Below are 11,774 nucleotides of genomic sequence, written 5' to 3'. Positions count from 1 at the left end.
TAATTGAACTTTGATAGGTTCTAGAGCTTGTATCTATTTCCATTTATTTATTATTAATTAAAGTTGGATAAGTCGGTGGGGGCACCATTGAGTTGATTCCAAGTTGTAGCGATTCTATACACAACAGAAGAAAACACTATCTAGTCCTGCCCCATCCTTACAATTGTTCCCAGGCTTGCGCCAACTGTTGAAGGTTATTTGCTCAGAATACAGATTAAGTATGGTGAAACACCTTTCTTAATTTTAAACCATGCAGTGTTCCTTTGTTCTGTTCAGAAGATTGTCTTTTGGTCTATGCATGTGTTCTAAATGAGCACAATGAAGTATACTAGAATTACCATTTTTTTCTTAATGGTAACCCTTGTCTGTTATGATCCACACCATATCTTTGCATACTCAATAAACTCACATCTTTATTATGTTCGCATATTCAATGATAACGGATGTTTGTAAAAGTCTCTACTCATCTTTAGTCATATCCCATGAGTAAATGAAGGTGCAGAAAGAGTACTCCCTCCACGTCTTTATGGTTGACTCTGGAGGCATTTCTTCCCAGTCCTCTTTGAGGGCCGTCCAACGGGAGAGGCTATACTTCGAGCAGTATGTCTCTTGATAGTCTGCTGCTATGCATTAGTTCAGCATTGAATAAGGAAGCCCAAAGAAGAATCGATGCACTAGAATTATGGTGCTGGTGTAGAACATTGAATGTACCATGGATCGCCAAAAGGAAAAACCAAATCTGTATTGGAAGAAGGACAGTCAGAATGTGCCTTAGAAGCAAGCATGGTGAGACTTAGTCTCATGAACTTTGGACATGTTATAAGCAAAGACTGCCTTGGGAAAGGCCATCATGCTTGCTAAAGTAGAGAGACAGTGAAACAGAGGAAGGCCTTCAATAGGATGGGTGGATACAGTGGCTGCAACAATGAGCTCAAGTAAAAGAGCAGTGGTGGGCATAGTGAAAGACCAGGCAGTATTGTGTTCTACAGAAAGTCTCCATGAGTAGGAATTGAGTCGCCAAGACCTAACCATTAAGGTATGCATACATAAGGTTTGCAGTGGCTCCTCTCTCAGAAGTGAACAGCCTATCCCAACTTTGTAGTCTAGTCTTTGTATGGAAACTCCATAGAAACCTGTCCTCCTTGGTGGGCCCTGCTGGTATTTAAAATGCCAGTGACATATCTTCAACATCACAACTCCCAAAGCATCACAATCCAACAAAGTGACTGACATGTATTTGGGAAGTGCTCATTAGTCTGTACCAAGTAATTTGGAAGAGAGATCCTGGGCCAATTAACTGAACAGAATCCGTATTCGTGCTCATTCCAGAGAAAGCTGACACAATTAGATACAGACATTACCAAACAATAGCATTAATTCATATGCAAGAGAAGTTTTATTAAGGATACTTTAATAATAGGCAGTAGTACATTGACACAAGGTGCCAGCAACTCAAAAGAGATTAAGGCCTGTGGGGTATCAATGCTGGTGTCAGATGAATTCAGTAAAATCTGAGAATAAAAGAGAGATGTTCACTTCTGTATTGTTGCGTATGCAAAGGCATCCCATCATGTGGATTATAACAAATTATGGGTAACATTGAGGCAAATGGAAATTCCTGAACATCTCATTGTATTAATACGGTATTTTTACACAGCCCGGGGCAGTTCTCAAACAGAAAAGGGGACTGATGTGTAGTTTAAAACCAGAATTTTTTAAAAAGTACTTCCGGATAGTAGGTTGTTACCACATTTATTCAAGCTGTGTGCGGCACAAAGAATGAGAGAAGCTAGACCACATGAAGAGGAATGTTGCATCGGGATTGGAGGAAGGCTTGCTGACAATCTGCCATAAGCAGACGACACAAGCTTGCTTCCCACATGAAGTGCATCCTTGAGCTCAGCTTTTTCAAGCATATGTCGTGATGGAGATGCCATGGTTTGGGTCTGGCATACCTCCGTCTTCACAGTACCAGCTATCCTTTTACTTTCTGTCATCCTAATGACTCCTCTGGAAGCACTACTGAATTCCTTACTTTTTTCTCTGCCTGCAAATGAAGAAATCAAAATGCAAGTCAGACAAGATTACCACCTAAATAAAGAAAATAAAAACTCTACTTCAGGATTCTAAGCAGCTGAATATTGCTTGAGAAAAACCACAAAAATGCATCTCATTGATCATCAACACTTTTAAATTCTCAGTGGTGTGAAAAAATATCCTCATATTCTATTTTGAACAATTTCTTTTGGTCCTACCCAGTTTCTATGCAAAATTTCATAGAAAACTTATAAATATCATAATTTCTGGTAGCTCTTGCCTCCATGCAGACATCTCGTTATTTTCAGGCAAGTCCTACGTGTTCTCATAGTTTCCCTTATGACTTCCATATCTTTGTCGTTTTTTTGTTTTTTTCTGGTGCTTTAGATCAGTGATTCTCAACCTGTGGGTCATGACCCCTATGGGGGTCGAATGACCCTTTCATAGGAGTCACCCGATTCATAGCAGTAGCAAAATTATAGTTATGATGTAGTAACAAAAACAATTTTATGGTCAGGGGGTCAACCCAACATGAGGAACTGTATGAAAGGGAGGGTCAGGGCATTAGGAAAGTTGAGAACCACTGCTTTAGATAATTCCTCTATCTTACTTTCTAGGTTATACATTTGGATTTTAACACCACTCCAATTTGACACTTCAATTTTAACAGCTTCCTTCAATTCATCTACTGATTTCTTTAGTCAAAGTTGACTTTTGCCACATAAAAAATCTGAAATGCTTCCTGTTTTTGTTTCTGCCTCCCTCTTCCTCCGATTTGCTTGAATAGAGCTTCTTCTTTGTAATTGTTGAGTTCCTTATAGATAGCATTGTTCTGTGTTGACCAGATTAAGATTTACTATTTTCCTAAATGAGATCAATGAAAGATAAATATACCCTATAAATTGAAGAATAGCAGCAAGCATGGGTCCAGTGCCTCACTGGGATTCTGAAGGAAGATCTCCACTCCGTGATACACTTGAACTGTCTCAGCCTCAGACAAGGAGTCCCTCACATTTAAATATTCTATTCCTTTAGCATCGTAGCAAGGGAAAGACAAAGTACACTCACATGATTATGGTCTCCCTAGAGTTTTCTGCATCAATGTGCATCTTGCTATTGCCCAGAGTCCTCAGCATTTTAATCCTTGTTCCAAGGCTTTCCACGGACCACCTGGCTTTACCTGATCTTTGTTTGCAGCATGCTGCTCAGACTCTCCTCATCATACCTACAGGTAAGCTGGGGATTTTGCTCTTTTCCAGTAGCACCCCCGACATGGTCTCTCTTTGGGTACAGAACAAGAGTATGAATTTAGTTGGGATAAGAGAGGATCAAAATACACTCAATCCAAGATCTTCTGAGTCTTCCAAATTATTATAACAGGAAGAAGATAATGAAGGAAATGGAATTCTTATTCCCCATTCTCCATTCCTTCAATTAACCCATGGTTTGTGTTAGGATGCATATTTATATTTACTTCCTTTTTTTATATATTTACTTCCTAACTTCCCATTCAAAAGTGTAAAATTCTATTTTTGATTGGCCATATTGCTATACACCTTCCACAACCTTCTCCATCCATCTAGCTATTCAATCTAGTTAGCGTCACTATGTTGCTTTCAATTGTTCAGAACAAAATCCATAATCATTTTTTAAACCTTTTTTTTAACTATGAATGGGGGGGCGTTGACTTTTCAGATCTATATTGTATGCAACAGTTTAAATTACTTTTCAAACCACCGATTGCTTACTCTATCTCCCTTCTGAATTCTCTTTTCTCTCTTGTGGGTTACTAAATTCCTCTTTACTCATGTGAATGTCTGTCAGCTCTAGAGCCTACTGGTTCATCTTCCCTCCCTTCCGTTCCACTCTGGGTAACCTGGCAAGTCTGTGCCTTTGGGTATAAACGTTGTCATCTTGTTTGTTTGGTTTTTCTTTATAACAATGGTTTCATACAATATCTGTCATTTTGTAATTGATGAATTTCACTTAGTATAATGTTCTTCAGGTTGATAGCATCAAGAGACATTGCACACCCATGTTCATTCTACTTCCAGACCTAGTCATCTGCCTCTTAAATAATTAAAATGGTCTTCTTAGGAGTTTCTTACATTCAACCTGAATCCTGCTGCTACTCTTTCTCCCCAACATAGCAGAGCTGTCATTTTACAATGTGATTATCTTCTTAAAAATTGTATCAATTCAATAGGTAGAACAGATTTCCATTCTGCTCACCATGAGAGTAAATGAGAGTCACATCCAAGAGAAGAAGCCAAGTGTTCCAGTCAGAAACTCCGCATGAACATCAAGGGAGCGAATCAGAAGGAGGGAGACTTTTCTGCTCAGAGCACCTCAGAATAATAATAGCTCTGGTAGCATAATGATAATGTGTTGGACTGTAATCTGCAAGGTAAATAGTTCAAAAGTAGCAGCTGCTCCAGTGGAGAAAGATGGGTCTTTCTACTCCTGTAAATGGTCAAGTCTCAGCAACGCATGGGGGTAGCTCAGCCTGCCCTACAGGGTCACTATGTGTCAGCATCTACTCAATGGTAGAGAGTTGGGTTTCTTTGTTGTTTTGTATACACATAATTTAAAGCACAATATAGCCCAACCTAATGTCTGCTTTTTTATTGTCATATTGTGAAATATTCAAGATCCTTGAAAACATATTATTATTATTACATTGTTTGGTCAAAAATAGAAGGGGATTTACATTTCAGATCTTCAATACTGTATTCAGCAGTTTAAACTACTCATCAACTCCCTTCCCCAATCGTTAACCTTCACTTGCTCTTTGATTTCTCTTCTCCCTCATGTGAACGACTAGTATTACATTGAAAATTATTTCTACAGTAAAATAAAGTGTTTCAGAGACATGCCCTTATACAAATCTGTGTGCTCCATCTATCAATTCAACTTCTAGCCTTAGGAAGGTAGTCCATCAGTCAACTATGAGGATAACATGGGGGATCTTTGGTAATTTCATTAAGAAATCCCTTTAAAAGCCTGTGTTTTATTTGATCAATCTGACTTTGCTGACTAGACTTCTTAGCCTCCCCAAATAATTTATGATCAGTTTCTTACTAGCTTCTTGATTTTTCTATGAAGTTGAATGTATGGAAATACTGAAGAGTGTGAGTTAAACCTTAGAACCACTGCATTCCTTAACCAAATCATTTCATTTTTCTGTGCCTACTTATACATAGAATTGGGAGGAGATAAAAAAAAAAAAGATCTTGTACGTAAAAGGTCTCGCTCAAATTGTGGCTTAAAGAAATGTTTTTTGTTTTATTGCCCCTCTCTCTGTTGTTTTAGGTGCCATCCAGTCAGTTCCAGCCCATAGCAAGCATATATACAACAGAAGTAAAGGCAGCCCGGTCATGCGTCATCCTCACAACTGTTCCGATGATGGAGCCATTGTTGCAGCCACAGCCTTCTGTTTCATCCCTCCCCTCTACTTATCAATCCTTGTGTCCTTTCTCAGGCACTCATGACAAACTGTGCAAAGTATGTAAGAAAAAATATCTCTATCCTTGCCTCTAAAGTGCACTCTTGTCATACTTCTTCTAAGACAGGTCAGTTTATCTTTTGGGCAGTCCATGGTACTTTCAATATTCTTCTCTAGCACCACAATTCAAATGTTCCTATTCTTCTTTAGCCGACTTTATTCATTGTCCAACTTTCACATGCATATGAAGCAAGTAAAATTACTATGGCTTGGGTCAGGGGAACCTTAGTCCTCAAAGTAACATCCAGGCTTTACATACTCCAAAGAGTATGAAAATTTAGCTAATGCAACTCATCTTTTCATATCTTGACTGCTACTTCTATGAGCATTGAATGTGGATCCAAGCAAGATTTAATTCTTGACAACTTCAAATTATGCTCCATTTATCATCCTGTTACCTATTGGTCAAAACAAACAAGCAAAACAAACCCCTCACTGCCAACAAATCAATATTGACTCATAGCGACCCTAAAGGACTGCATTATACTACGCCTGTGAGTTTCTGAGACTGTAATTATTTAGGGAATTAGAAAGCCCCATCTCTATTTCACAGAGTTACTGGTGGTTTTGAACAGCAGACCTTGAGAATCACAACCCAATGCATAACCACTCTGACACCAGGACTCCCTTGTGGTCCAGTTGTGAGGACACTGGCTTTCTTTACATTGAGTTGTAATGCATACTGAAGTCTTCAGGCTTTGATCTCCGTCAGCAAGTGCTTCAAGTCCTCCCCACTTTCAACTACAGCAAGAAATGTCTGGAACCACCTGTACCCTTCCCACCTCCTCCTAATTATACATCTCTTCCATCTTTTTCCTGAGTCAATCCCCAAACTAACTGAGAGTCCCTCTCAAATATGGTCGACTTTGAACATAGAATTCTATATCTGGGGTGCTTTGGATTTTTAATACCTTCCATTATTCTCCCTGGTTTGTTTATGAAGGGGAGAAAACCTGTTGTCCTAGAGTTGATTCTTGCTCACCAAAGATCAAGCGATCATCCAGTTGATTCTGACTCAAGGTGACCCTACGAGAAGGTAAAACTCCCTCTGTGGGTTTCCTAAACTACATTATTTGGGATCAGAAAACTTCATCTTTCTACCTCAGATCAGTTGATGATTTCGAACAACTACCTTTTTTAACAGCCCGACGTGTAACCACATGCCATTCTTGTTTTATGGGATTTCCGAGACCACCCACCTGTAGAGAGCAGACAGGCTTGTCTTTCTCGGAGTTGCTGGTGGATTTAAAATACCAACCTTGCAGTTAGCCAACTAATGCCGCATCCCCATCCTTCAATACAAGTCTCTGCTATATGAATTTCATTTTTTCTCCCTTTGCATTTTACATTGCATATATCCTATGGCATAAACATTGAAACTTTACTAGAATTTTTTTAAATAATTTTATTGGAGGCTCATGTTTAAAAGGAATGAAAATAAGAGAAAATGAACTTCTTTTATTGCATCAAAATAGAGCTCTTGAATAGAAATATAACCCAAGGTTTTCATGTCCACCATAAATAAATAGATAAACAGGTAAATAAATAAATCTTGACCGGAATTTTGTTGTCGAGATTTTTATTTGCCACGGATAAAGGGCTACAATCCATATTTACTGCCCACATGTCAATTTGTCCTACTACAGTGTCTATGGCATTGATATTTCAAACACCAGTATGGTAGGACATGGTGTACAAGCTTCAGCAGAGCTTTGAGATTAAGACAAAGGAGAAAGGCAGGGGGTTTGCAAAATGTTTCCAAGAATGGAATCACAGATTTGACAAATATTTTAATGCAATGGAGGGTACTTTGAAGGTAATAAGGTTGTTTGTAAAAATAAATAAGTAAATACAAAGTTTTGGGGAAAAAATTATGTGTGTGTGTACCCCCTCAGATAACACCAGAATATTGTCTAATATAGTGCTGGAAGGTTATTCTACATGTCTCAAACAAATTAATGAACAATGAAGATGATCCAGGGTTGTATGGTCCACATACTCTGAGCCAACTCAATGAAAAATAACAATAACAAATTAGTATATTCTCTGTTACCTAGAAATTAACCAGTTGCTTAGATGTACATATCAATAAAGAGGAATCTTTTCTGTTCTAGAAGATGCTGGATAAAATTGTGGAGGAAACTCTTAAATAACATCCTTCTTACAGAGACTCGTGTGAAAATATTAGTGGTGGTTCTCCCTGCAAGCAGAAAAGATATTGTTCTGGCTTTCCTGTTCGATCCCTGGATACTCCTTTGCAGCTTCTTCACATTGCTTCTTCCCTAACAGATCACCGAAAATCAGGATCCTTTTGACTGACATCCTTTTCTTTGTTACTCACCCCCTTTGTCTTCCTAAGTATGTATGTGCGATTCACAACCCATCTATACCTCAAGTTTAAACTTCTTGCTTGTACTGCAAAATCTTCTCGCTGAAAACCTTTAACATCATGTTCGTATTAATCTCTGAAAGTCCCCTCAAAGTCATTAGTTAAAAACTGAACTATCAATCTACCCCACTAAATCATTTTTAATGAATTTCTCTCCAACTACAAAGTAAATAACTATTCTATGTGATAAAACACCACATTCACCAATTTATTCAACATAAGATACCTGGGGACCGACCGCCATCAAGTCCTCCTCAACTCATAGCAAGTCTACAGAACAGTGGTTCTCAACCTTCCTAATGCCATGACTCTTTACTACAGCCCTCATGTCACGGTGAACCTCAACCACAAAACTATTTTCGTTGATACTTCATAACTATAATTTTGCTACTCTGATGAATGTGACCACCCCTGTGAAAGGTGTTCGACCCCCAAAGGGGTCGCGACCCACAGGTTGAGAACTGCAGCTATAGAAGACCGTAGTTAGTTTATGGGACTGTAGCTGTTTATGTTTTGTTTTGTTTTAAATGAAGAATATTGAAAGTACCGTGGACTGTTAACAGGAGAAACTGATCTGTTTCAGAAGATGTAGGGCCAGAGCACTCCTCAGTGCTGATAATATTCCATACTTTGGATATTTTGTCAAGATAGACCAGTTACTAGGGCAGGACATCATTTTTGGGACATAGAGGGGCAGCAAAGGAAGGAAGGAAGGAAGACCCTCAAGGAGATGGATTGACACTGTAGCTTCAAGAATGGATTCAGGCATAGGAACAACTGTGAGAATGGCTCAGGGCTGGGCAATGTTTCGTTTTTTAGTGAATAAAGAGATTATGGTTTGCAACTGACTCAATGGCACTTAACAACGAAAACGGCAACCGTTTATAGGATTAGAAAGACCTGTCTTCTCCCGAGTGGCAGCTGGTGGTTTGAAACTACTGACCATGTGGATCAAAGCGTAACGGTTAACCACTATGCCACCAGGGCTCCTTAGATACCTAGAAATGTTCCTTAATCGCTACGCAGTCATAAAATCATGTCATGTTTATCTCCTGTCATGAATCCATGAACATCTCTTTAGCTTCTTCTGAGCAGTAGCAAGTGCCATCAGATCAGGCCACATTCTCCCGTCTAGTTTCCCCTTTTACACTCTGATCTGACCACTACTTCACGTGGTAAGTCACAAGGTTCATCTTAGAATGCAACACTGATCATATCTTTTCCCTGCCTGAAATTTCCCAGTAGCTTCTTATCGCACAAGGTACACAAGTTGGATGTTCCTTGCTGTCATCGCTTACAAAGCCTTGGAGGATCTGACTGTAACCTACTTCCCCCACTTTATCACTGACTCCTACTATTTCTCCAGTTGCCAGTATTTTCTGTTAATATCTCTTCAGGTTGACTTCTGTCCTCTGTTTTTGCACAGAGTATATTCAGAAGAAGACCCCCACCCCCAACAACTCCCCACCTAGCTCCCAAATTCTTATTATACCAATTTCAGTTCAACCCGAACATCATGAGGGAAGCCAAGCAAGAAGGTTGGGTGCCCAAGTGGTCCTCAGACAACACCATGCCATCCACGACTTTGCATATTCCCATGAGATTTTAAACATCACAAGATCATCTATAACTTTTTTCACCTGGCTGTAACCCTCGTGCATTTCACACTGCCTGGCATGTTGTAGGGGCTCTAGAATATGATTGTAGAATGCATTCATGGAGAAATGACTGGATGAACAAATAAATGTATACCTATCTTATTTCAAGTGTCAAACACTAGAGAGTCATTAGGGAGTGAAGCCTTTGGAAATAGAACACTTGGGGGAATTAGAAACTCAGGGATCTAAACCCAGGAGACTCAGACCCTCTCTTTCTGCCATTCCCTTCTTTTTCTTCCCTTGGTGGTCCACCTGGACTGCAGCCATCATGGTCCCTAGTGTCAATTTGTCTCGCCTTATGAAGTGATGTGCCCCATAAACTACCCGTAATTTTCTGGAATTCAGCTTTTGGGCTTTCATGTTCACCAGGAGAACTGAGGGCTCTGCTTACATAGCATCTTTATTATTTACTTGGGGTCATGGAGTCCCACATCAGGGCAATTTAGGGGTTCTATACTGCTCAAACATGCCTTCTCTACTTGCGGTATCAGAGAATCATGTCGCTATATTTCTTACATGAAATCAGTGGGAGGGAATTTCCCATAAATCAATTCAGTAAATATTTATGGAATGCCTTACCTAGACTTATACTTGGATGGGTCCTTAGGGATTGTCTAGTCAAACTTCCTTATTATATAGAGAAAATAACATAACCCCAGTGGAAACCTAGTCGCCCTGCCTTTCAAACCATTATACAATCTTTATGTGTTTAAACAATATAAAATTTGGTAAAGCCCTCTCACTGTTCTCGTAGGATTTATATCTTCTAAGCAGGCTGGTTAATAAAATAAATAAATGGTCAGTAGAAATATAATTTTAAATAATATTTTATTGTGTTTTGGTGCAGATTTAAAAAGTGGTGTGAAACTGATTGTGGTAGCAATTTTACACTACTATTTGAAGTGATTGAACTATGGAATGATATGATAGCTATATTATCCCCCAATAAAATGATTGTTGAAGAAAAAAACAAAACAGAAAACAGTAGCTTAGGTTTCCAATCTATTATTTCACATGGGTGTGCATCCTCATTATTTCTATTTTTGTTGTTCCATTTCTATTAATGTAGCTTTCCTGCCTCATTTACATTATCAAATTTGTTTTATAGTACCTATTTCTGTTGTATTTTAAAAAAAACTATTTATTGGGAATCAGGTAAAAGATTTAAAGACAAGATTGCTTTTCAATTCAATAATTTTTAAACATTTTGTTTCATCTTAGTGATTACAATACTCCATTAAAATATCACTCATCCCACTTTCTCCCTTTAATCCCCATTTCAATTTTTCTTTATTTCCTATTTCTTTGAACTTTGTCCTTGGATATATTATTTCCTTTTGGTTTCAAATGGTTGATTACTCCAGAGTGTATGTATCTCACTAATGTTATTGTTTCCTTAAAGGTTTCTATTGTTTGGCTGAAAACTTAGCCATGGGAGTAAGTTCACTTCTAAAATTGAAGGGTGACTTAGGGCCATAGACCTTGGAGGTCCACCAGTCTCTATATAATCAGTAACCCTTATCTTTTAAAATTGCTTTTAGTTTTGTTCCATCATTTTATCTCATTCTATCCAGGGTATTCTAATATGATACCTTTCGTTGAATTGAGTAGAAATAGATATATCCTATCTAGTGCTTATGGTCTCAATGTCATAGAGGTTGATGTGCCCTTGATCAGTTGGTACAGTAATCCATTGTGTATGTGCTGTAGTTATTAGCCATTCATCAATTGCATGGCATTATGGTTGTAGCTATATTTTTGCTGTTGTGAATAGTTCAGCAGTGGGCATGGGTGTGAATATGCTTATTCCTGCCATGGCTCTTATTTCCGTAAGGTATACAGCAAGTAGAGGAATGGCTGGATCATATGGTATTTATATTTACAACTTGTGAGGAATCTCCAGGTCATTTTACCCTCTGCTGGCACCATTTCACAGCCCCACCAGTGGGGTCCGAGGCCTCCCGTTTCTCCACATCCTCTCAAAGATTTTCAGTTCTTGCTTTTCATTTTTTAAAACTTGACTATTAATGCTGGGATACGATGATGTTTCACTTCTGCTTTGATTTGCTTCTCTCTGATGATCATAAGTATTTCTTGCTGTGTTTTTTTCTTCCTTGATGTCTTTTCTGATGAAGTGTCTATGCATTTTCCATGCTCATATTGTAAATTAAATATTTGCTTTTTT

This window comes from Echinops telfairi, unplaced genomic scaffold (genome assembly GCF_000313985.2).
Source record: "Echinops telfairi isolate 266 unplaced genomic scaffold, ASM31398v2 ScPeMD7_7468;HRSCAF=8506_2, whole genome shotgun sequence".
Taxonomy (NCBI): Eukaryota; Metazoa; Chordata; class Mammalia; order Afrosoricida; family Tenrecidae; genus Echinops; species Echinops telfairi.
The sequence above is the reverse complement of the archived record's forward strand: the minus strand, read 5'-3'. Positions refer to the sequence as shown.